The following is a 24,313-nucleotide window of genomic DNA, read 5'->3' as shown; positions in this document are numbered from 1 at the left end:
GTGGAATCATCCAATATAATTGCTGAAATGCATTGGTTTTGTGCACATTTGGGTGAATATGCCTGGATCAAGTGAGGAAATCAGAGTACAGTCAGACAGAGAAAATAAACGGCACAATAGTAAAACAGCCATCAAGATAAATCAAAGTTCAAGCAAAGTATATATAGAGATAATTAGGAGATGCCAAATAAAAGGTTAGTATATATAAGAATAGTTTCCCTTGCTACTTGTTGCTGTTCAGTCACATTTAAAGTTCTTCCAAACTAAAGTTCTTCCATATAATTCCTCCAACCTAGCCGCTCTGCTTGTTTACACAGGTGAACTGACTCAATCTGCAATTTATTTCAAAGCAGGAGAATGATACCACACCATGCAGTAGGTTGGTGCTTTTATTTAAATGATAATACAATTAATTGGCTGTTCCTGGGTGGAATAAGGTATAAAAAAAATAACTACTGCAGATACGACAAAAAAAACAATTCAGGTGAAAAGGCTTCCAGCGATACAGATGGAGATGTACTGACATAACTGGCCACCACAGCCTCTTGAAATGACTGCTGTACATCTCTATCATTGCTGTGTGTTGAACAGTATTTCATGGGTGTATTAGAGTGTAAGTATGTGTCTCTGCAGCAATAGAGTTCACTTCAAGTTTGCCTGGCAGTGGAATGCACACTTACTCTCTGCCAGTATGTAGGGGAGGGGAGATTAGTGGGATGCTGCCCCAGGCTGAGAGGCCCTGACCTGTGTGAGGACAGCTGCCCTGTCCCCTCTCTGCCCTTCACCATGGAAACAAGAGAGAAAATCAGGAAGCTAGAGAGACAAAAAAGAGGGAGAGATCACTAGCAAGGCACTGAACCATCACATTCCTTATTCCCTCCGGTGGTATCTAGATGGTAATCCAAGATTTGCAAAAGTCATGCGAGATGGTTGATGTTGCATTGACCTTGACTGGTTAAGGTAAAACGGTTGAGGTTAGGGATTGACATAGAATGGTTAAGGTTAGATGTTTGAGGTTAGGCACTGATCTCGAATGGTTAAGGTAAAATGGTTGAGGTTAGGATTGACGTAGAATGGTTGAGGTTAGATGAGTGAGGGTAGACACTGATGTAGAATGGTTACGGTAAAATGGTTGAGGTTAGGATTGACGTAGAATGGTTGAGGTTAGATGGTTGTGGTTAGGCACTGACCTCGAATGGTTAAGGTTAGGATAGTTCGTCAGGCAGCGAGTGTCGGGAGAGTCTTTGCAAATCTAGGGTTACCATCTAGACACAACCCTTGCCTCCCCTGTCCTCCCTCCTTCATCTCTTCCTTTCTCCCTCTTCCCCTGCCCTCCTTATCTCTCATCGACTTCCTATGTCTCACTGGGTATCTCTTTGTCTGGCTTTATTTCAGAATCAGACACCTGGGGTCAGACAGACATAAGTGTATCAGCTTCTCATCGGGGTAATAAACCCTGCGGTTTTTCCTTATGCATCAGGGCTCGTGTACGGCTGAACTCAGGGTGACTGATGCAGCCTTCAAATTGTGGCCGTAAAATGAAATAGTACTAAAGAGAAAACAACATGCCAGAATGGATGTCAGTCAGTCAACCGCAGCAGCAAAATGCTTTTCATTTGCCTGAAGGTGATTTTGATATACAAGGACAAGAAGGACAAAATAATGGGGAAATACTTTTAGTAAGGTCTAATGCATTTTCAGTGTGATTATTCTCTTTGTTAAAAAGTAGAAGTAGTGACACAAAGGACTTGCTAGGGGTAATAGAGACCACACTGATCATTTATATGCCTTAATAGCATTTCTGTAAGTTTGACTTTGTCTATATAGGGTAAGTCACAGTCACATTGTACTACGTTTATGTATTTCAGGAACTAGTCCACTGTAATGGACTGCACCCAGTTTTGGTTTACATGGCAAGCATATGGTACAGAATATAGTTTGTGGAACAAACTCATCTATCCGAGATTTCCTGGCAAAATTTGCTCCCTTTCCACAGAGATTTCTTTGAGAATTTTTGACTTTTAGCCTATGTGTGACCGTCCGTGCCTGCCTGTGTATTTGCCAACTTAAAACTGTCATATGTTCTAAAGCAAGGTCCAAACTTAATTAACATCACCACAAATCTGTCATAGCTTTCTATAACTAGAGTAACTTTCTTGACATAACTCTAATGAAAATCTACCAGATGGATTGGCGCAAAATTTGATACAGACATTCATGGTTCCCAGACGATGAATTCTGCTGATGTTGGCGGTCCCCTGACTGTTTCTCTTGCGATGCCATGAGGTTGACTTTGGGGTCGATTGTTGAAGTATTTAATTGATTGCCATCAAATTTGGTTCAAACTAATCATGTCCACCTCTGGAAGATTTGAACTCATTTTGGTCATACCTTGACTTTTTCTCTAGCACTCTAGCATTCAATATACACTCACCTAAAGGATTATTAGGAACACCACACTAATACCGTGTTTGACCCCATCTTATCAATATGGGCCAACATTTCTAAAGAATGCTTCCAGCACCTTGTTGAATCAATGACACAAAGAATTAAGGCAGTTCTGAAGGCGAAAGGGATCCTCCACACCATTACACCACCACCACCAGCCTGCACAGTGGTAACAAGGCATGACGGATCCATGTTCTCATTCTGTTTATGCCAAATTCTGACTCTACCATCTGAATGTCTCAACAGAAATCGAGACTCATCAGACCAGGCAACATTTTTTAGTCTTCAACTGTCCAATTTTGGTGAGCTTGTGCAAATTGTAGCCACACTTTCCTATTTTTAGTGGAGATGAGTGGCACCCGGTGGGGTCTTCTGCTGGTGTAGCCCATCTGCCTCAAGGTTGTTCGTGTTGTGGCTTCACAAATGCTTTGCTGCATACCTCGGTTGTAATGAGTGGTTATTTGAGTCAAAGTTGATCTTCTATCAGCTGGAATCACTCGGCCCATTCTCCCCTGACATCTGGCATCAACAAGGCATTTTTGCCCCCCAGGACTGCTGCATACTGGATGTTTTTCCTTCTTCAGACCATTCTTTGTAAACCCTAGAAATGGTTGTGCGTGAAAACCCCAGTAACTGAGCAGATTGTGAAATACTCAGATCAGCCCGTCTGGTACCAACAACCATGCCACGCTCAAAGTTGCTTAGATCACCTTTCTTTCACATTCTGACATTGAGTTTGGAGTTCAGGAAATTGTCTAGACCTGGACCACACCCCAAAATGCATTGAAGCAACTGCCATGTGATTGGTTGATTAGATAATTTCATTAACATGAAATTTAACAGGTGTTCCTAATAATCCTTTAGGTGAGTGCACTCTCAGAAATAAAGGTACAGAAAAGTTAAAAAAAGGTACAAATGCTCGTCGCTGGGGCAGTACCCCCAAGGGGAACAAACTTGTACCATATTAATGGGTACAAAGAAGTACCCCTACAGTTTGTGCCTTTTAGGTACAAATATGTACCCTTGAATATGTTCCTTCAAAGGTACAAATGGCTCGTCGCTGGGGTGGTACCCCCCGAGGTACAGCAATTGTACCCTTACCATAGGTACAGAGTTGTACCCTTTTATACTGTACCCTTTGAGAGACAATTTTGTACCTTAGCAATACATTTGTACCTTAATCCACTGGTACAAAAACGTACCCCATTAGATGGTACCAATTTGTTCTCGTTAGGGGTACCACCCCAGCGACGATGCCATTGTACCTATTAAGTGGCAAAAATGTCCTTGTTAAATAGAAAAGAATGAGAGCAAAAGAAGGCAATGTTTTGTTTTCCCACAATCAATGATTTAAAAGAAGTTAAATTGTACAAATTCAAATACTAGAAAGTGAATAACTCCCGCACACCACAATCTTCATTTGCAATACACTTTAATGACCAAAGTTAGAAAGAAAGATACAACATCTAAAGATTAGTTGATACACACCAGTGCTAAAATATTTGTACAATCTGAAAGTGTAATTTTTAAATATTCTTACACACAGTATTTCATTGTCACAAAGACATCACCATCAATTGTATATATATCAAGAGCATTACAATCTAGCTCTGCCCCAGGCCGTATCAGTCCATTCCTGGTAATATTTGACTGAATAAGCATAAAAGTGCTGGCTAAAATACTTTGGAAATATCAGTTTTCCACAGAGAACCCACGTAGTGTCCACATTAAAAATGTATTTCACTCTGAAAAAAAAAAAAAAATAAATAAAAAAGAGGAATTCTCTCACCATGCAACACATCAACAAAAACATCTGCCGACGACTGTAACCAGAGCGATAAACCTCATCTACTAAATCTTTTTTTCTAAATGCCTTGTTTACACCCTCGTGTATAACAGTGACCCAAGTGCCAAAGAAAAACTTGAACTCTCATGAAGTTGGTCCAACATGTGGGACTAACTCGTGCCCATGAGGCAGGCTTCTCGATCACATGTGGACTCAATGACTGCCAATCCACTTTTTCCAATTACCCATCTTTCAGATGTCACGTTTATAAAAAACAGAGCTTGCATTTTACCTACTGGTGATCCTGCTAGTGAGGAACCTGCTTCTGAAGATGAACATGAGCGTGTTATGTGCGATAATGATGCAGATGTCCAACCCCCCCTTGTATGGATACACTTTTATATAACTTTAAAAATAATCTTTGTAGCTTCATCCTAAAATGCAGGGAAAAAAACAATTTACCAGAATCTGTTCAGCAAGAAATACTTAGTGATGTAAACTTTCTATTTTGTTTTTTTAAAGGAGAATTACGATGAGTTTTTATCTTATCATCTTAAAGAAAATGGTTTTAATGTCAAAGGATGTCCTGAACTTCAGCAGGTTTTACAGTCCAATGATTTTTTTGAGGAAGCATCAAAAGAGTTCTCTTCTCAGTTCAAATTGAAAGAATACTGTAAGTCGAGGTTAGACTTGACTGAACCAGTTCAATACACTTTAAGAGGGTCTACAGGACATAAAATAGGTAGCTTCTCCTATGTTCCCATTTCTGAGGTTTAAAAAAAATATACTGTTCCCATGAGGATGTATGGGATGACAGTCTCTGTAAATATTGAAGATGAACAGGTCTTAACTGACTTTTGTGATGGATTGTACTATAAAGAGCATCCTTTCTTCAGAGAATATCCAAATGCATTATGACTGCATTTTTATGAGGATGAATTTGAGGTAGTAAGTCCTTTGGGTTCAAACAAAACAAACTGTGCGCCTTCTACTAAACTGTAGGTAATGTACATGGAAAGTACAGGTCTCAAGTGAAGCATATTTATTTAGCGTTACTGGTGCGCTATTCCTATTTAAAGGAGTGTGGCTTAGAAGTTATCCTAAAGCCACTGCTAGATGATCTTAAAGTGCTCTCACTGTTGGTGGGGTTGATCAGAATGTCCATGCAGCCCTAGCTACCATTTCAGGGGATAACCTTTCAGCTCACATGATTGGTGGATTCAGTATGTCATTTAACTCAGGAAGAGTTTGTAGACATTGTATGGGAACATATACAGATATTAAAGACACATTTCAGGAAGATAGTTATGTTTTAAGAACATCTGACGTTCACCAGTATCACCTGGAATGTATCTGGCAAAATCCTGACAGTAGAGCAACCTATGGGGTACAGTGTAGTTGTCCATTTAATGTGCTTCCTCAATATTTCACTGATGTTTCTTTAAGTGAAGATAAAGTTATACGTGTTTCAGAAGTAACCGTTAACAATGTCAAGTATGCCACACAAGATGTTTTTGTTGTGGATGTGTTGCATGGTGAGAATTCCTTGTTTTTCAAAGTGAAATACACTCCCGCAATACATCGCTGAAGGAAGGTCAGAGTGTTCTTGTTTTTGGGTTGGTATTCAAGATCGAAAACAAAATATGAATAAAACGATGAGATCGTTGCTTCCTCTACCTTCACACACCTCGACCCCGTCTACCTTCAGGGAACAAGAGCTACGTCCCCCAAATATGGACTTCCAGTCTTCTTGGGTCACCTGGACAATTGGGTATGGTGTGTTGGGTTCACCCTGAAGAATACAACAAAGCAGACAGGGATGCAAACACGTTTGGTCAAAAAAGAGAGAGATAGTCGACAGACACACCCCCCCCCCAAAAAAAGAAATCGAAACACTAGAGTGCTAGAGATGCATACCTCTCCCATCATGATGTGATGATCCACACATTTTAAAAATGATTGAACGGAGGATGAACACTGCTCTGAAGTCCATTCCTAGAAGAGAATCAAGATAGACACTTAATTCATCCAGAAGGAAATTTTAGGCATCCAGTAGTTTACACACACACACAAAAAAAATCTGATTATGCACTTTGAATTGTCTGATTTTTCCTTGCATGCGCTTATCAAAGTGTGAGTACTCTTATAATAAGCTTTTTGTAAGTACCTGGTAGATCCTCGGTGAGCGCTTCTTCTCTGGCCTCCAAGTACTGTTTAGCTAGTGGAGATTTTCCTTGAGCCAGGGCAAACACTGGGAACTATCTGGTTAAAGCCATCAGTGACACCAATGCTCGCTGTGGAGTGTACACGACCCACCTCCTCCAACAGCTGCAGAAAGACAATTAAGGAATTGACCCCGAGGGAAAGAGGATTACAGAGTATTTAGCAACTACAGTGCACTAAAGGTAACCACATATCAGCTAGTGACATGGTGAAGGAGAGGGTAACAAGGTGGAAGGAAGGTGGGAGACCTAAGACTACCTGTGCTGTGAGTAGCCGTTACGGGACAGTGTGTAGATGGATGCGAGTGCGACAGACCTACCTGTGTTGGGTTGTGTTGCTTTGAGTGGAACAGGCCTCTCCGTGTCCAGGCTCCTGCATCTGTCGTACTATTTGAAGGAACTTGGCCAGCTTTTTGAACGAGTCTTTGAATAGATGGTCTAGCATTGAGTCAGTTAAGCCCAGGTGTACAGTCTCTCCATCCACTTCATTTTCTATGGAATAAATAGCACATTGAATTTGATCATTACACATGCATTATGGGTATATAAACAGTAATTGGTTGTCCACATTTATAAATTCCCACAGATTTAATTGGTACCATAGAGCAGTGTTTCTCAAATGGGGGTACGTGTACCCTTAGGGGTACTTTGGAGTACTGCAGGGAGTACATGACTTTTTAGCAAAAATGCTAATTTAAAAATGTCATGAATAATTCCTAAAATAATTATACTATAGTAATGAATACATTAAGCGATATATTCTAAACAATTGAAATGTAGCATTTAAATGTTTGTTTAAATAAGGTTGTAGTTTAGGGAATCTATCACTGCCGCTGTATTCTTCCTCTTTATAGAGACTTTTTTTGCTACCAAAAATGTTTTTTGGTCCGGCGCTGGTTGGGTGAAAGCAATTCAAAGGGGGTACAATATTAAAAAAAGGTTTGAGAAACACTGCAGTAGAGAACAAGACGCGGGAATTCCACACAACACAGACGCCATCTTCTAACTTAAACTGTGTTACACAGCTCCACGTGCACAAATGGAATCGAACATCATCTAACATCTTCAACTTATAAATATACAACACCCGTACACTAAACACTTACATAATGTATTATCTACATAGCTGCAGCACTATTTGGGCATCAACTTAACTTTAACTCAACTTTTCAGTTGAGTACGTTGGCTGTACGAAGGACACGAGCTAGCCAACGATAGCTGTAGCCAACTGTAAGCTAGCTAGCTAGCTAGCTGAATTGACTGGCAAACGTTAGCTAGCTAAGGTCAGCTAATGTTAAGCTTTCTTCTTTACAATCTTTCCAACTAGCTACATGTAACGAACGTTAGTGGTAACTTACAAATGAGTCCCGATATAATGTTAGCTTGATCTAACTGTAGCTAACGTTGGCGTAATTAGCGTTAGCGTAACATTAACGTTAGCGCTAACGTTAGCGCTAGCGTAGCTAACATTACGTTAGCAAATGCTGATCAGCCAACTTTAATCAGCGGCCGCAAGTGTCACTTTCAAATGTACGTTAGCTAACGACAGTATTACTCACCTCTGAATTTCTGCGCTTCTCCATCTGTCATGGTTAAACCACCTTCTATCAACGTTTGGATCCGCTCATCTGAGGGTAAAGTTGGCAGGGACATTGTTGAGCTGCCAAGCGTCCTGCAGGTTCCAGAGACTGCCGCCAATCCGAATGAAAGAAAGAGGCGTGGCCACTGACCTAGAACGCGAATACCGGCGCGAAAAAACAATATAATATTGGTCTGTAATATTAGACAGACCAACAACGGGACAATTTTAACAATTTTCGCCATCTTATTCATCACTAAATTCACTTCTGACAACGTTTTAGACGAGAAATGAACTGTTTAGATTTCGAATATAGGCAGTCTTGTGAAAATTGATGCCGAATTGACAATTTGCTTCAAAGTTTTTGGAGTTGAGAAGCTCCATGACGTGAGGGGACAGCCGGCAGGCGCATGCCGGGGCCGCTAGCTTGTCACTCGGCCATGTCCTGCTCAGAGACCCCGCTGTAGGCTGGAGGTCTCTCAGACCGCTCTCGTTAATAAGAGTATTTTATTTCGCCGTTGATGGTTCATTTGTTTCAATATCACAACACATGTCCATCATAAGATTAACGGGAACATGTGGGTAACTGTCTTTTCGGAGTTATATTAAACTCCACAAGCTGGCCGATCGTCACACACACACACACACACACACACACACACACACACACACACACACACACACACACACACACAGAGGCAGGGGAGAGAGATACCCGTTTCGATTCGGCAGACTTGTTTACAAATTATGACATAGGCTCTATCTAAATCTAATCTAGCCTATATACATTGGATTTAGTATTTAGTCTTAGAAAAGGCATGTATAAGTAGCTGCTACCCCAGAGGATTGTGTACCCTGTCACTTGAAAGGTACTTCTGAGTACTCCACAGGAAGTGTACCCTTTGACTTGAATAAGGTACTTTTTTGTAGCCTACAGGATGTGTACCCGAAAGGTACTTCTTAGTACCCCATGGGAACACGATAGGACCTTTAATGGTACATTTGTGAATATTGTACCTTAAAGAACTAGATTGTACCTTTACTATTACTTTATTTATGACAATGTACCTTTTCAAAGGGTACCTATATGTACCTTTCAGCATGCATATTTCATTGTGTACCCTTTTCTTTGGAAAGGTACTTTTTGGTACTCAGCTGGAGACATGTTTGTACCTTTGCTGGCACATTTGTGAAATTTGTACCTGCAAGTACTTAATTGTACCCTCACTGTACCTTTATTTCTGAGAGTGTGTATGTCCCTTACTTTGTTTTTCAAATCAAATTCTTGCATAAGTAATGACAGACAAACACTGAGTACCGTTACTTAACCATATCATATATTTGTCTGGTGTACACTGTTTACATAGACCCATTGGCTGCTGCTATTAATCATGCCATTATCACTTAATTAGCACCATTCACATTATTATTTTCTATTTTAGTTTACATACCTCTTATTTTTTTTCTTTCTATACTTATCTGTATTTATTTCTGTTGTTTCTGTTGTACTACTTCTTCAACCATATTACCATATTACTTAGATTCCCATCAGCTTCAGCTAGAAATTGCATTAATTTCTATTTAGCAAATGTCATCAAGCTAACACACTAACATAATGGTGGACGTGGTATACATTATATCTGCTAAACATTAGCATTTTAGTATTGTCATTGTGAACATGACATTAAGCTCAAAGCGCAGTTGTGCCTTAATACAGCCTCACAGTATGAACACTCGCACATACCAACTCAGACGTTAAGAATATATAAAAACAAAATACAGGATCAGATGATTTTGTAGGGTTAGTATTGGGGATTTTTCACATAACGGCTAGTGTACTTTAAAGAGTGATTGTTGTTCTACTACCACACATGAATATGTATACAATAATGAATATATAACTTAGAGTAAACATAGTCTTGCTTTGCCAGACCCTCCTCCAAAGTGCACTGGAGTACTGTTACATTAACATTTACACTGGTTAATGTAAAGTTGTCATTACAAAGACATCCCAAACTAATTTAATGTCAACTTGTCATGACCAAGACAACTTCTGGTAATGTCACTTTGATTAATGACAAGTTGTCATAATCCAGACAACCCAAACAATGTCAACTTGTCATGACAAAAAAACAAATGACACTTAATGACAGAAGTCATAAACGTCTATGACTTGTTTATAAGGTTTATGACACATCCATGACAGTGTCATGTCATAGTTATGACAGTGTCATGTCACGATTATGTCGATACCTTCAAGTAAAGTGTTACCAAAAGTTGTTTTAGTCATGCAACAGAAAACTCAGATTGTCTAGCTAGCTGTCTGGATTTACCCTGCAGAGATCTGAGGAGCAGTTAACCATAGTCCTCATATATCTGACAGAGTTTAAAATGCCAACACAAAGGAAGCCCAAGGCAACGGATATCCGGCCTAAATGAGTGTGTAGAGGCCAAAGTACAATTCATAGCAATGTGAATAAGAATTAATGTTAAAGAAGTAAGTAATTTCATTTAGAAGTTCATGTAATGGTTAAAATGTTAAATAATACATAAAAAGTTAAAAGCATACTAGAATTCATGTTTTTATAGGATTTTGTACATCTTGGTAAAATAATGTACTGCCTCTTTAAGAACCGGCCAACTCCGGCTACGTTACGTTGATTTTCATTTTGTGATTCAGATCTTGAGAGCTGTGGAAGCGAACGGTTTTCTTACCTGTTAGCTGCTAACTTCTAGCTATTTCTATTAAGAATTTCCTTTTGTTTCATTAGCAACTACAATAAGTGTATTAGTCAGCTCACATTCCCTCTTGTAAATCGGAAACCAAGGAATAAAAACCGGAGATTTCATCTTTTATTTCAACAACGTTTCCAAAGTGGATTTATTGGACTGTGTTGCTGCGTTGCAATGGACATTGCAAATGGGATTAGCTGCTTGGAACAATGTTAGACGCGATTAGCGTAGTGCCATTGCATATCTCAAGATTTCAAACCTCTACATTAGTAAGAAAACCCGCTTGACATTGGACAACGAGCCTTTGGAGAGGTTTGTGGAAAACGGAACATGGGGACTGATCATGCGCCGTGCTCGTGGCTGGTGAGCGATAAGTGGATTATTAACGATCTCAACAAGTTCGTTGCTGCTGCGTGACTGTTGCAAGTGGAACCTGTAAAAAAAAAACGGACTGACTATCAAAGCAATCATGACGGAGACAGGAACAGAAGCCACGGTAAGCCTAACTGAGAAAAAACGAGTGGTTAAACCAACACCTAAAGCACTGGAATATGATCTGCAAACGAAAATAAGCTCCAGAAGAGCCATATTAGGACAACTTACTGAGAAAAGGAACGAATTGTATGCTTTAATGGATGATGATGCAAACGTGGAAATCATAGCAAAGGAATTGTTGGCCAAGTATGAAACACTGATAAAGGAATTCAGTAAAATAAATGCTGACGTTAAAGACAAACTCCGCCAGATTGAATGCATAGAGAATTTGAACGCAGATCAAAGGGATTGGTTTGAGCCAAGAAATAATGAACACAAAGAATTTGAGCAAGAAGTGAATGCATGGATACGGAATGCAATACTACGCAGAGAAGAAGCTAACAAGGTTAGTGAGCAGATACATCCTGAAGATAGTGTGTCAGTCACATCCAGGAACTCCAGAAAATCTAAGTCTGTTTCTGCTACTTCTGCAACATCGTCAGCTCGTGCTGAGCGCTTAAAAGTTGAATTAGAGAGAGCGGCTCTGTTAGCCAAATCAGCCACATTGAAAAAAAGACAGACTTTAGAGGAGCACGAGCTACAGCTCAAGGTTGAAAAAGAACAGTTGGAGCTGCAAGCAGGACTCGCCGCAACTGATGCACAATTAGCTGTGTTAAGAAAATACGAAAGTTCAGATGTGTCATGTAGAACCAAAGGCAGTAGAGTGGAAATATCGATGTCCGAGCCAAGGAAACGTGATGTCAGTCACAGTAAGAGAAGTGTAGCTAGCGGTGGAACTCGGCATAGCCACACTAGTGGAAGAGGCACAGACGTGATACCAGCTCATGTCACTTCAGATAATCACACAGACAACCTGGTTACCGTCATGCAACGGCAAAACGACATCACTGAAAGCCTAATAAAACAGCAAAGGTTATCTACATTGCCATCACCAAACATTCCAGTTTTCAAGGGAGATCCACTAGAATATCGTCTCTTCATGAGAGCCTTTGAACATCGCATAGAAAGCAAGACAGAAAACAGCAAAGATCGGCTTTACTATTTAGAACAGCACACGAATGGGCAGCCTAATGACTTAGTGTGCAGTTGTTTTCATATGGATCCAGATCAGGGTTACCCTGAAGCCAAGAGACTGCTAAAGGAACGCTTTGGTGATAAATATAAGATATCCATGGCATATCTTGACAAGGCTTTAAACTGGCCTGCCATTAAAGCAGATGACACCAAGGCACTTGAAGCATACGCCCTCTTTATGACAAACTGCAATAATGCAATGTCAGATCTGGAGTACTTAGAAGAGATGGAAAATGCTGCTAACATGCGCACGATCATCTCAAAGCTCCCATACAGGCTGAGAGAGAGATTCAGGAGTGTCGCCATAGACATTCAGAAAAAACAAGATCGGCGGATAAAGTTCAAAGACGTAGTGTCATTTATCAACACACAGGCTGAAATGGCAGCACACCCCGTGTTTGGTGAAATCTCAGGACAAACAAAGCGCCAGACTGAACGGTCAAGTGGAAAGAAAAACATCACAACACTAGCCACTGAAGTAAAAGAACAGAAAGTTGAGAAAGATGTCGCTGGTGCTGGAAACAAGAAAGTTCAAGAGAAGGGAACAAACATTAACAAAGCTTTCATGAAACCTTGTATCTTCTGTCAGGGAGATCATATCATGGAACAGTGCAAGAAACTCCAAAGAAAGCTGCACAAAGAAAAGCTTGAATTCCTTAAGAGCAAAGGACTTTGTTTCAGTTGTCTTATAGGAGGACACATGAGTAACGCCTGTGAAGAAAAGAAGAGCTGTCAGATATGCTCAGCGACACACCCTACACTCTTACACATAAAGCAGAAATCTAAAGACTTACCAAAGGAAGAGGCTTCACAGGTGGAGCCTAAAGGGGAGTCTCCAAAGGAAGAGCAAACCATTGTCAGTGGATTTGTGGATGCAGGTGAAGCATGCTCTCAGACTGGGGTCGGGGGTACAGGTAGTGTCCTCGCCATCGTTCCTGTGAGAGTAAAGGCAAAGAAAGGCAACAAGGTGCTGACTTGTTATGCATTCATGGATCCAGGGAGTAATGCCTCTTTCTGCACTAACAAACTGGCGAACGACCTTCACCTGCAAGGAAAAAATGTGAACATCCTACTCACCACTATGGGAGACCAAAAGACAGTCTCATGCAAAGCTGTATCAGACCTAGAAGTGAGTAGCCTAGAAGGTGATGACTTTATCGAGCTTACAGGTGTTTTCGCACAAGAGGTTATCCCCGCAAGTAAAGAGAACATTCCAACCCAAGAAGATGTGGATAGGTGGCCACATCTGAGAGGTGTACAAATTCCATCGATCAACGCGGACATCGGTCTTCTGATTGGGACTGATGTGGCAAAGGCTTTGGAGCCAAAAGAGGTAATCTGCAGTGTCAAGGATGGGCCGTATGCAGTACGCACAGCTTTGGGATGGACAGTAAACGGACCACTGCGTGAGAACATCAGAAGCTGGACAAAGAATGGATATCCGCATATCCAGATGAATCGGATCTCGGTGGCTCGACTCGAAGACTTGTGGACTCAGCAGTTCAAGTATGATTTTCCTGAGAATGCTCAAGGAGAGCAGTTAGAAATGTCTAAGGAAGACCAACTGTTCATGGACAGAGTCACCAAATCGGCAAAGCTGGTCAACGGCCACTACTCTATTGGTCTGCCGTTGAAGAACAAAGAGGTGAAAATGCCCAACAACAGAGCAATGACAGAGCAACGAGCGCTCAACATGAAAAAGAAGCTTCAGAGAAATCAGACATTCAAAGAAGACTATGTCAGCTTCATGAATGATATGATAAAGAATGGCTACGCTGTAAAGGTCCCAGATGAAGAACTAAAACGGAGTGATGGAAAGGTGTGGTTTATTCCACATCACGGTGTATACCACCCTAAGAAGCATAAAATGCGAGTGGTATTCGACTGTGGCGCTTCATATCAAGGAACCACACTCAATGAACAATTACTGCAAGGGCCTGACATGACAAGCAGTCTGGTTGGTGTCTTGACTAGATTCCGTCAAGAGCGAGTTGCAGTCATGGCGGATGTGGAAGCGATGTTCCACCAGGTCAAAGTCCCACCAGAAGATGCTGACCTCCTCAGGTTTTTGTGGTGGCCGGACGGCGACACCTCAAAGGAGCTGCAAGAGTACAGAATGGAGGTACACTTATTCGGAGCCACCTCCTCACCAAGCTGCGCGAGTTATGCATTGAGAAGGTGTGCCGAGGACAACAAGAATATGTTTGGTGCAGCAGTGGCGGATACAGTCTTACATAATTTTTATGTAGACGATTGTTTGAGATCAGTTGCCACTGAGCAAGAAGCAGTCAGACTACTCAAAGACTTGAAGGCCATCTGTCAAACAGGAGGTTTTAGACTGACAAAATGGACAACGAACAATCGAAATGTGTTGTTAAACATTCCACCGGAGGACCGGGCAACAGAAGTCAAAGATCTCGATCTTGACCAGGATTCACTCGCCATCAAGAGAGCTTTGGGAGTACAGTGGTGTATCCGGTCAGATCAGTTCAAGTTCCACGTGCACATAGAGCAAAAGCCCCTCACCAGGAGAGGAATCCTGTCCACGATGAGTTCAGTCTACGACCCACTGGGAATGTTGTCGCCAGTCATACTGCCTGCTAGAAACATCCTGCAAGAATTATGTAGACAAAGAACAGGCTGGGATGACACTGTGCCAGAACATTTCGCACAACAATGGACAGAGTGGACTGAGGAACTTCAACAGCTCACTGACTTTGGAGTGGATCGGTGCTTTAAGCCACCTGAGTTTGGGAAAACAGTGCAAGCTCAGCTGCATCACTTTTGTGACGCGTGTGAAACAGGCTACGGTACTGTTACTTACTTAGTCCAGAAGAACAGTAGCAACCAAATTTTCTGCTCATTTGTCTTGGGAAAGGCAAGGGTTGCCCCTCTCAAACCACCAACTATCCCGCGGATGGAGCTGACGGCGGTTGCCTTAGCTGTGAAAGTGGACGTCATGCTGAAGAAAGAACTACAGTTGCCACTGTCTGATTCCAGGTTTTGGACGGACAGTACTGCCGTACTCAAGTACTTAGCAAATGAGAACATTAGATTTAAGACATTTGTGGCAAACAGGATTGCCATAATTCTGCAAGCATCAAAAGTGCAGCAATGGAGCTACGTCAGCACTCAGTTAAATCCTGCTGATTGCGCCTCCAGGGGACAAAAGGTGAGTGTCTTCATGAAGAACGAAGTTTGGATTGCTGGGCCTGTCTTCCTCAGTAAACCTGAAAGGGAATGGCCAGACAAGCATGATCACCTGGAAGAGCTCACGGCTGAAGATCCTGAGGTCAAGAAAGGCATACTTGTTAATGCTACAACAGCAGAAGAAAGCACTGATGCAATGCAACAACTAATTCAATACTATTCTTCATGGATACGCCTCAAGAAGGCTGTGGCGTGGCTCACACGACTCAAGGGAACCCTGATAAACCTGTCAAGGAAGAGAAAGGAGATGAATGGATTGTACAGTGATCAACAACGGGTGAACAGGGAGATGTTGAGCTACAAAAAAAGTCTCAAACAGACTTATCTGACCGTGGACAATCTGCGACAAGCTGAGATGGATATCATCAGCCATTGTCAGCAAGGTATGTTCCAGGAAGAGATATCTGCTCTTCAGAGAAAGGACTCCATCAAGAAGAGTAGTCGAATCTTCGGACTGAATCCACAACTTGAAAAGGGAATTCTTCGTGTTGGAGGGAGGCTCAGTCGAGCATCTATGCCAGCCGAAGCCAAGCACCCGATGATTCTGCCTAAGAACCATCGTGTGGCTAATCTGATTCTCCAGGATTCACATGAGCGGCTGGGACACAGTGGACGTAATCATGTCTTGTCTCATGTACGTCAAAAGTACTGGATTATTGATGCCCCCTCGTCGATCAGAAGAATGCTGTCACACTGTACTACCTGTCGAAGACAACATGGTGCATCAGGCACACAAATGATGGCGGATTTGCCAAGAAACAGAGTTATACCAGACGAGCCACCCTTCACCAGAACTGGAGTGGATCTATTTGGGCCATTCAACATTAAGCGTGGAAGATCATCTGTAAAAGATATGGGGTGATATTTACCGCCTTGCTTGTCGGTGCGGTCCACATAGAAATGGCAACATCATTGGAAACAGACTCCTTTATTCAAGCTCTGCATTACGCCGTTGCTAGAAGAGGTCAGGTGAAGGAGATGAGATCTGATACGGGACCAACTTCGTTGGAGCTGATCATGAGCTCAGAAAGGCAATAAAGGAATGGAATACCTCACAAATCGAGAACAGCTTGCTCCAACGCGAACATCAGATGGTTATTCAATCCACCATCCGGATCCCACCATGGAGGTGTGTGTGGAAAGAATCATCCGCTCCATCAGGAAAATCATGCGGAGCTACACTGAGAGAACAAAACTTGGATGAGGAAGGTCTTCAAACGTTCTTCTGTGAATGTGAAGCCATTCTGAATAGTAGGCCTATTACCATGCCTTCTAATGATGTTAATGATCTGGAAGCTCTTACCCCACAGCACTTACTCCTGCTAAAGACTAACCCCAACCTGCCACCAGGACTCTTCCATAAGGATGATACTTACGCGCGTAAAAGATGGAGGCAGGTCCAGTATATGAGCGATCTGTTCTGGAGGCGCTGGACCAAGGAATATCTGCCTCTACTCCAGAAGAGACAAAAATGGAACCATCCATCACGGAACTTCATCCCGGGAGACGTAGTCTTGATTATCGACGAATCAGCCCCCAGGGGATCATGGCTGATGGGAAGAATCGTTAAGACTATGGAGGACGAGCATGGAGTGGTCCGCAAGGTTCGAGTCAAGACAAAGACGAATGAACTTGAGAGGCCGATAACTAAACTCTGCTTACTTCAGGAAGCAGTATGAGAAGGACTGTTACTGAGTTTTACTCAAAAGAAAGACATTTAAAGTTGTAATTGCTTCTAAATTAGAAGGCAATTAGGGGCCGGGTATGTAGAGGCCAAAGTACAATTCATAGCAATGTGAATAAGAATTAATGTTAAAGAAGTAAGTAATTTCATTTAGAAGTTCATGTAATGGTTAAAATGTTAAATAATACATAAAAAGTTAAAAGCATACTAGAATTCATGTTTTTATAGGATTTTGTACATCTTGGTAAAATAATGTACTGCCTCTTTAAGAACCGGCCAACTCCGGCTACGTTCGCTGATTTTCATTTTGTGATTCAGATCTTGAGAGCTGTGGAAGCGAACGGTTTTCTTACCTGTTAGCTGCTAACTTCTAGCTATTTCTATTAAGAATTTCCTTTTGTTTCATTAGCAACTACAATAAGTGTATTAGTCAGCTCACATTCCCTCTTGTAAATCGGAAACCAAGGAATAAAAACCGGAGATTTCATCTTTTATTTCAACAACGTTTCCAAAGTGGATTTATTGGACTGTGTTGCTGCGTTGCAATGGACATTGCAAATGGGATTAGCTGCTTGGAACAATGTTAGACGGTTATTAGCGTAAGCCATTGCATATCTCAAGATTTCAAACCTCTACAGAGTGAAATCCGGTGGATTTTCCAGCGGCAACGGAGCAATCCCGGAAGTGGAACATCAAGGATATATATTTTTTTTTTTTCTATGGCAGGGAATCATGGAAAGAGAGTTATAAATATCTTCATGGGAAAAAGTAACTTAAATCAATCCCTCAACCCCTGGAAACTAATTTGTTTTTTTTTCAAACAGCAGGTGTAATTGCTAGTTTGGCATTGCAGATAACAAAAAATGTGGTCTTTTCTGGAGATGAACTATTCATTAAATCTCCTTTGTACATTTCCTGTACAGCCACTCCAAGTCTCATATAACCAGTTTCAATCACATTTATTAGCCTTTTTGCGAAAGGCCTTGTGAAGCCATGTCATCAGCATATTTAATAGACTGTGCTGAAACTATGGAGCCAGAGTTCATTAAGCTACAGAGAAAATACAACGGCAGATAACTTCCCAGTGGAGCCTCCCTCTGCTAACAAGGCTCTGTTCTGACATACTGTAGATTCATTGAAACAGACCCTCTGTCCCTAAATTGAGCAGAAAGTCTTTGATCCAGACAATGGGGCATATGTTAGCAGTTTTTAATTTGTATTCATTTAAAAGAGGATGTCAAATTTAAGAATAAAAACTCTTAAATCATCAGTGAGCCTTATGAACTTCAGTGGGCCATGACAACCCCTGATGGATGCCATACTGTGATTTGCAACCATTCTTTCCATTGTTATGCTTAAAATTAAGCTTAAAATTGTTAGATCTACTATCATTTATTGTAACAGATTTCTTTTATAGTTCTAGTACATTTTGTTACCAGTTAAAACATCCTTTTAACATTCAATAGTCTGTAAGTACCCTGTCAGAGCCTTTGGTTTAGTCTGTTCTGATACTGTCACATTTAGCACTGCTCTCACTTGTATTAAATCTACTAGAAAATGTATTAATTTCAAAAGATGGTGTCGAGCAATATTGCTGTTTCCGATTCTGCCTATTGTGTTCAGACCTGCCCATGTCTGCCATACATTGCAATTACAAATTTAGTTTTGATTTTATAGTGTGTTTTATTCTTTATTGTAGGAGGATGTCATCTTCTGCATTTTCTCTATGCCTAACCTAAACCAAAAAAGTTTCAGCTGTTAAAATGTATCTAGGCTTTAGTAGAGGTGGCGACACGTAGCTGTGGTCAGTGTTGAACTATAGTCTGGTTTGGTTGTAAACAGGACATTAGAGGTTAGAGTGTGTGCTTCAAATGTCCCAAAGAGGCTGCTGCACTTACCAAACTCTAACTGGCTCCAAAACATTACAGAGTAACCCTGCCATGTTCTATACCCAAACAAAAACAGATAAAATCTGTGAAAGACATTTGAGCATAAATTACCAAGATGGATGTCTATTTTCAGTGGCATTTGTTGTCAAAAATATGTTTTGGCAACAAAAACAGAAACATATAAATAGTTTTGTCATGGGTAAAAAAAAAAAAGAAAGCTCTTTTTTTAGTTTTATTGTAGCATTATAACTTTGTCAATACCTCTACCTTTGATAGTAGAGAGCCGGGACGCAATGCACAGAGGTTATTATAATAAGAGGCAACACACACACACGTTCTTTACAGGGCGGCCACCATTATGGACTGAATGCTGCCCTGATTAATATCGAAGTACCATTAAATTCATAAAGCATCAGTTATCTGTATTTGAGTCATGAAGAACTGCAATGCTTTCTCATGAACAGGTTTGTATGATGCTACAAAAATTACGACGACCGCCAGCCGGTCACGTGATGACCGGTCACATGACTTTAGGTTTACTATGAGCCAGGTATAGGGCACCTTGAGCTGCCAGTTGTTTCAACGACTGTTGCAGTTAAGTTCAGCCATGCGATTGCCACGTAGAGACGACTGTTATGTTTAGGCAATAAAACGACTAGTTAAGATTAGAAAAAAACCTTGTGGTTTGGGTTAAAACACCTGTCCCCCCTAAGAAGTACTCACAGGACATGACCCCGCGTTTCCAGGGTGAAAGTCTTGTGTTCCCCCCCGGCACCGGGGACCGTCAGACACCGCCTACCAAGAGCCTGGGTCTGTCCGAGGTTTCTTCCCAAAAGGGAGTTTTTCCTCGCCACTGTCATGCTAAATGCTTGCTCTTGGGGGAATTACTGGAATTGTTGGGTCTTTGTAAATTATAGAGTGTGGTCTAGACATACTCTATCTGTAAAGTGTCTTGAGATAACTCTTGTTATGAATTGATACTATAAATAAAATTGAATTGAATCAAATTTAATTGTTTTTTCATGGCATGAACTCCGCTCCCCTGCTTGAAAGCCCTGTGTTTTATAATCCACCTCATCCACCCATCCACCCTATCCAGCCATCCACCTCATCCACCCATCCACCATATCCAGCCATCCACCTCATCCACCCTATCCAGCCATCCACCCCATCCACCCTGTTCAACCATCCACCTCATCCACCCTTTCCAGCCTATCCACCCTATCCACCCTATCCACCCCAACCACCCTATCCAGCCATCCACCCATCCAGCCATCCACCCCATCCACCCTGTTCAACCATCCACCTCATCCACCCTTTCCAGCCTATCCACCCTATCCACCCTATCCACCCCAACCACCCTATCCAGCCATCCACCCTATCCAGCCATCCACTCAATCCACCCCATCCACCCCATCCAGCCATCCACCCCATCCACCCTATTAACCCATCCACCCTTTCCAACCTGTCCACCCATCCACCCTATAAACCCATCCACCCTTTCCACACCTCTGTGGACCAGAGCTGTCTGGTCCTGTTCTGATTCGGTCTGTAAAGAGCTGGTGCAGACAGCTGCATAGATTAAAATGAGGGCATATCTGTTGCGTGAGACGTGCAAGTGAAACACGTGTCTGAAATTCTTGCGGTCTAGACACAGGGTCGTGATTATAGCAAAAATCATAACCTATGATAACTTAGTGAGCCACAACCCACACAAATAGTGAATGAGTCATATGTGACCCGATTAATTGCCATGATGACAGCAACTTAAAGATCTAAAGATAACTGACAAACAAAAAATAAGGCAGTTAAATGACAAAAAATGACATGTCATCTGAACCTCTTTCCACAAAGTGTAACAGCAGTTTCTGTGAAATAAATAACCCATCAGAAGTAGGCATCAGCCTGTAGCAACGGTGTCTGAACCAAGAAAAGAGCAATCCCTCACTAACAGAAAATTCAAGTGCCATGGGAACTGCATTTAAAAAACATCACAGTGTTGAGGGCTCAGGTATCAGGACTCTAACATTTCCAAGCTGTTGATCACATTCATTTATGCATTCAAAAGCCTGGAGGAGCGCAGAATTAATTACTTCAGCTTAGTGACCGGAGAAATGTGCAGCATGAAAGCTGAAAAGGTGAGGAGCGGAAAGCATGGGAAAGCCAGATCATCTGTTCATTCGAGTTGGGCCGACTGTCTATTGCTTACCGCCCATGGGTGGTCACCTGACCTCCCCAACCGGCGAATCCCATCGCTCAGTTCTCCCGCTTCATGAATTCTGGCATTTTCATTTCTAGTAATTATGTGCATCCTTATATCCTCGCAGGCTCCTGTCCAAAAGTACTGTGCAGATGTGTGTGTGTGTGTGTGTGTGTGTGTGTGTGTGTGTGTGTGTGTGTCTGTCTATAAAAAATAAAAAGAGAGAATGGAAGTCAATCTGGGGGAGAAAACAGACCAGAGTGACTCATAACAAAAGCAAAAGAAGAAAACAATGGAGAGAAAGAGAGAGAGTGCCAGAGGGAAGGGAAGAGACAGGGGTGGAAAACAGAGCAGAGTGGAGAAAGAACCACTATTTAACTAAGCAAACACCTAATATTATCATACCGAAAGTTTAAAACAGACATGACTACAATTAGCAGCGGGGCTAGGAGGCATTTCATTGGTTCTTTCCAAGAGGACAGCGAGGCATTGCTTGGTGGCCGTTTTTACAGGATTACAGCAGCTCCAGATGATGTATCATTTTTGCTCCTTTTTTAGAGCCCACAAGTTATTTATTGCTGTCGGGGTATAAAGACCATTTCAAAAACTATATAAAAAAGTGTATATTGGGAATAGTTTCCGACCCTGCCTTTAAACGCACCATTGCTCCATGTAATACACTCGGCGGTTTTGCTGCTGCAGCCTTAGCCCTATTTTCCACCAGGCGCGTCTGCGCTGCGTTCCGGAGGCGCCGAGGCCCCCGCCCGCAATCGCGACCGTTCAAGTCAGTGCTAGATATTCCACCACCCACGTCACGGCGCGTCCCAGAAGCACGCGTGAAACGGCGCTCCGCTAAAGATACGCGCACAGTCTATTTTCACTCGAGCTGCGGGGCGTTCAGACAGCCAGGCAGGAAGGGAAACAGCGAGAGCATCCAAACAATTTACTAAAACACACCCCTCCTCCAATATCGTACATGTCTCCTCTACAACACCACGGACGACGAAAGATTCATCTTGGAGGTGGAAAAACATAACATGACACCACAGATCCTTTTTTATAAGGACATCGCCAGAAAAGAAAAGGCATGGAGTTTAATGGCAGGAGTGCTTGGAGTGGAAGGTAGATACTAGTTTAACCCTCTTGTTGTCGTCAGGTCAAATTTGACCAATTTTCAAAAAGCTTCTATATCCGAAATTTTGGTTTCCTTTAAACCAAATTGTCAAAAAAATAAATTAACTTGGAGGGTTCCCTACAAGTAAAATAAATGATCATTTCACTACTTTCATTGAATTTGTTTTTTTTTCAATTTTATAGCATTTGAAAAATAAAGAATGTTGTCGAATAAAGATTCAAAAACGTGGGGGGGAAAAACAACAAAAACGTCAAAAAGCGCTGAAGAAATTGACAAAAACTTTGGAAATAGTGACAAAATAATTGGAAAACAGTGACGAAAACGTCGGGAAAAGCTTCAAAAACATCGAAAAGTGACAAAAACGACGAAAAAAAGTGACAAAAACATCAGGAAACGCGACAAAAGTGTCGAAAAAGACGACGAAAATGTTGCGGAAAACGTTTGTATTTAAAATTTTGACCCAGAAATACAGAAAGTTTCCCGGTCGACTCGAAGACAACACGAGGGTTAATGAACGTGCGACTGTTCTTCAAGTACCAGAGACAATAAAATCTGCGAGACGTGCAGGTGAGACGCTCCCGGCGTGATATGGAGCGTGACGGAGGACAGAACAAAACCACGGCGCAGCCAGAACGCGCCCGGTGGAAAATCCTGGTTACTTGGTCCGGTATGACCAGTCCTGTAGCATGGTGGCTAATGGTTTTGCAAACTTTAAAAAAAGACACTGCTGTGTAACTGACATTACCGAGTCAGTTCACTGGCTTTGTGACTCTTCTCCACTTGCCCGACTAGGTTTGGCAGTTAGCATTATCTCTGAACTGTCAATTGTTGCTGCTGTTCTGCAGAAATGACATTGTCATGCTTTAATTCACCTCCATTAAATCCTCACGTTTGAATCCTCAGCGGCATGCCAACAAGGGACCGACCAGGGTGCCTCTGGTCTTTTCAGTCTTCTGAGCACTCTGCATTTGTTTCCCGTCCAAAATGTCAGGTGTTTGTATGTTTGTATTACATGATGTATTTCATCAGATTACAATGCAATAAAAAATCATGGATTGCAACTTCACGATCCTAAACTAGTTAAGAATCCTGTTTGGCTGGGGTTGCATAGAACTTTCAGATCTGTACCTTCAGTTATTACAAGACTTACTTTCTACACTATGCAGGGAGGTTTTTTAGCTTGTTCTCTCCCAGATGAATACAGAACAGAGTTAGTTGTATAACATGCATTCTGTTTGTTTCAATAACTACAGAAAGACTTCATTTCCCTCAACAGTTAATTCCCTCTTGTCCTTATTTGTAGTTACAGAAATGTTAATAGCTAATCTCAGTGGGAAAGCAACTTGGTTGCCACATTTTATTGCCCTTAAAATGTTTTTTAACATAGAAATTGCCTGTAAGTGAACTCCCAGTGAGCACTCAAAGGTGTAAAAACTGTTAAATGTGGCATTGTGAATGCTGAATAGAGAGACGGGGTTGAAAAAATGATGAATGAATTGAAGTCCATACAGATGATCATTTGTTTGCCGTATATGATCCTCTTGTTCGCCGTATACCTCAAATATTTGCGCCATCCGCACTGTGTGTTGAATAAACATCAATATTCATTATTTGAAATGCGTATTTTTAGAGTAGGACTTTAAACTAATTACATCACTAATACCCTTCTGACTTTTTCATACATAGGCCAGCGTACCAGGCAAATATTCATTAGTGATGGTGTGATGTGAGCTCAGCGTATTTAACTTCAGAACCAACAGAGAGGAAAAGGCAGAGAGATGAGAAAATAATGGAACACCGTCTATTCTTTTGCCTAGCATTCCTCTGCTGATGTGAAATCCATATTCTTATGTAAATG

At 41.6% G+C, this 24,313-nt stretch overlaps 1 protein-coding gene and 1 long non-coding RNA gene across 4 annotated transcripts in view; one reads left to right on the top strand and one right to left on the bottom strand.

Annotated features, from left to right (window-relative positions):
- The window catches only part of il1rapl2 (interleukin 1 receptor accessory protein-like 2), a 625,772-nt gene that overhangs the window by 300,825 nt on the left and 300,634 nt on the right, over positions 1 to 24,313 (top strand). The window lies entirely within an intron of this gene.
- LOC120567028 lies at positions 4,837 to 6,661 on the bottom strand. The gene is made up of 3 exons (XR_005640509.1): positions 6,402 to 6,661; positions 6,152 to 6,229; positions 4,837 to 6,026 (listed from the first exon to the last, which is right to left on the bottom strand). It is a non-coding gene; the product is annotated as an uncharacterized LOC120567028 (long non-coding RNA).

Source organism: Perca fluviatilis, chromosome 10, assembly GCF_010015445.1.
Source record: "Perca fluviatilis chromosome 10, GENO_Pfluv_1.0, whole genome shotgun sequence".
NCBI lineage: Eukaryota > Metazoa > Chordata > Actinopteri > Perciformes > Percidae > Perca > Perca fluviatilis.
The sequence above is the reverse complement of the archived record's forward strand: the minus strand, read 5'-3'. Positions and strand labels throughout refer to the sequence as shown.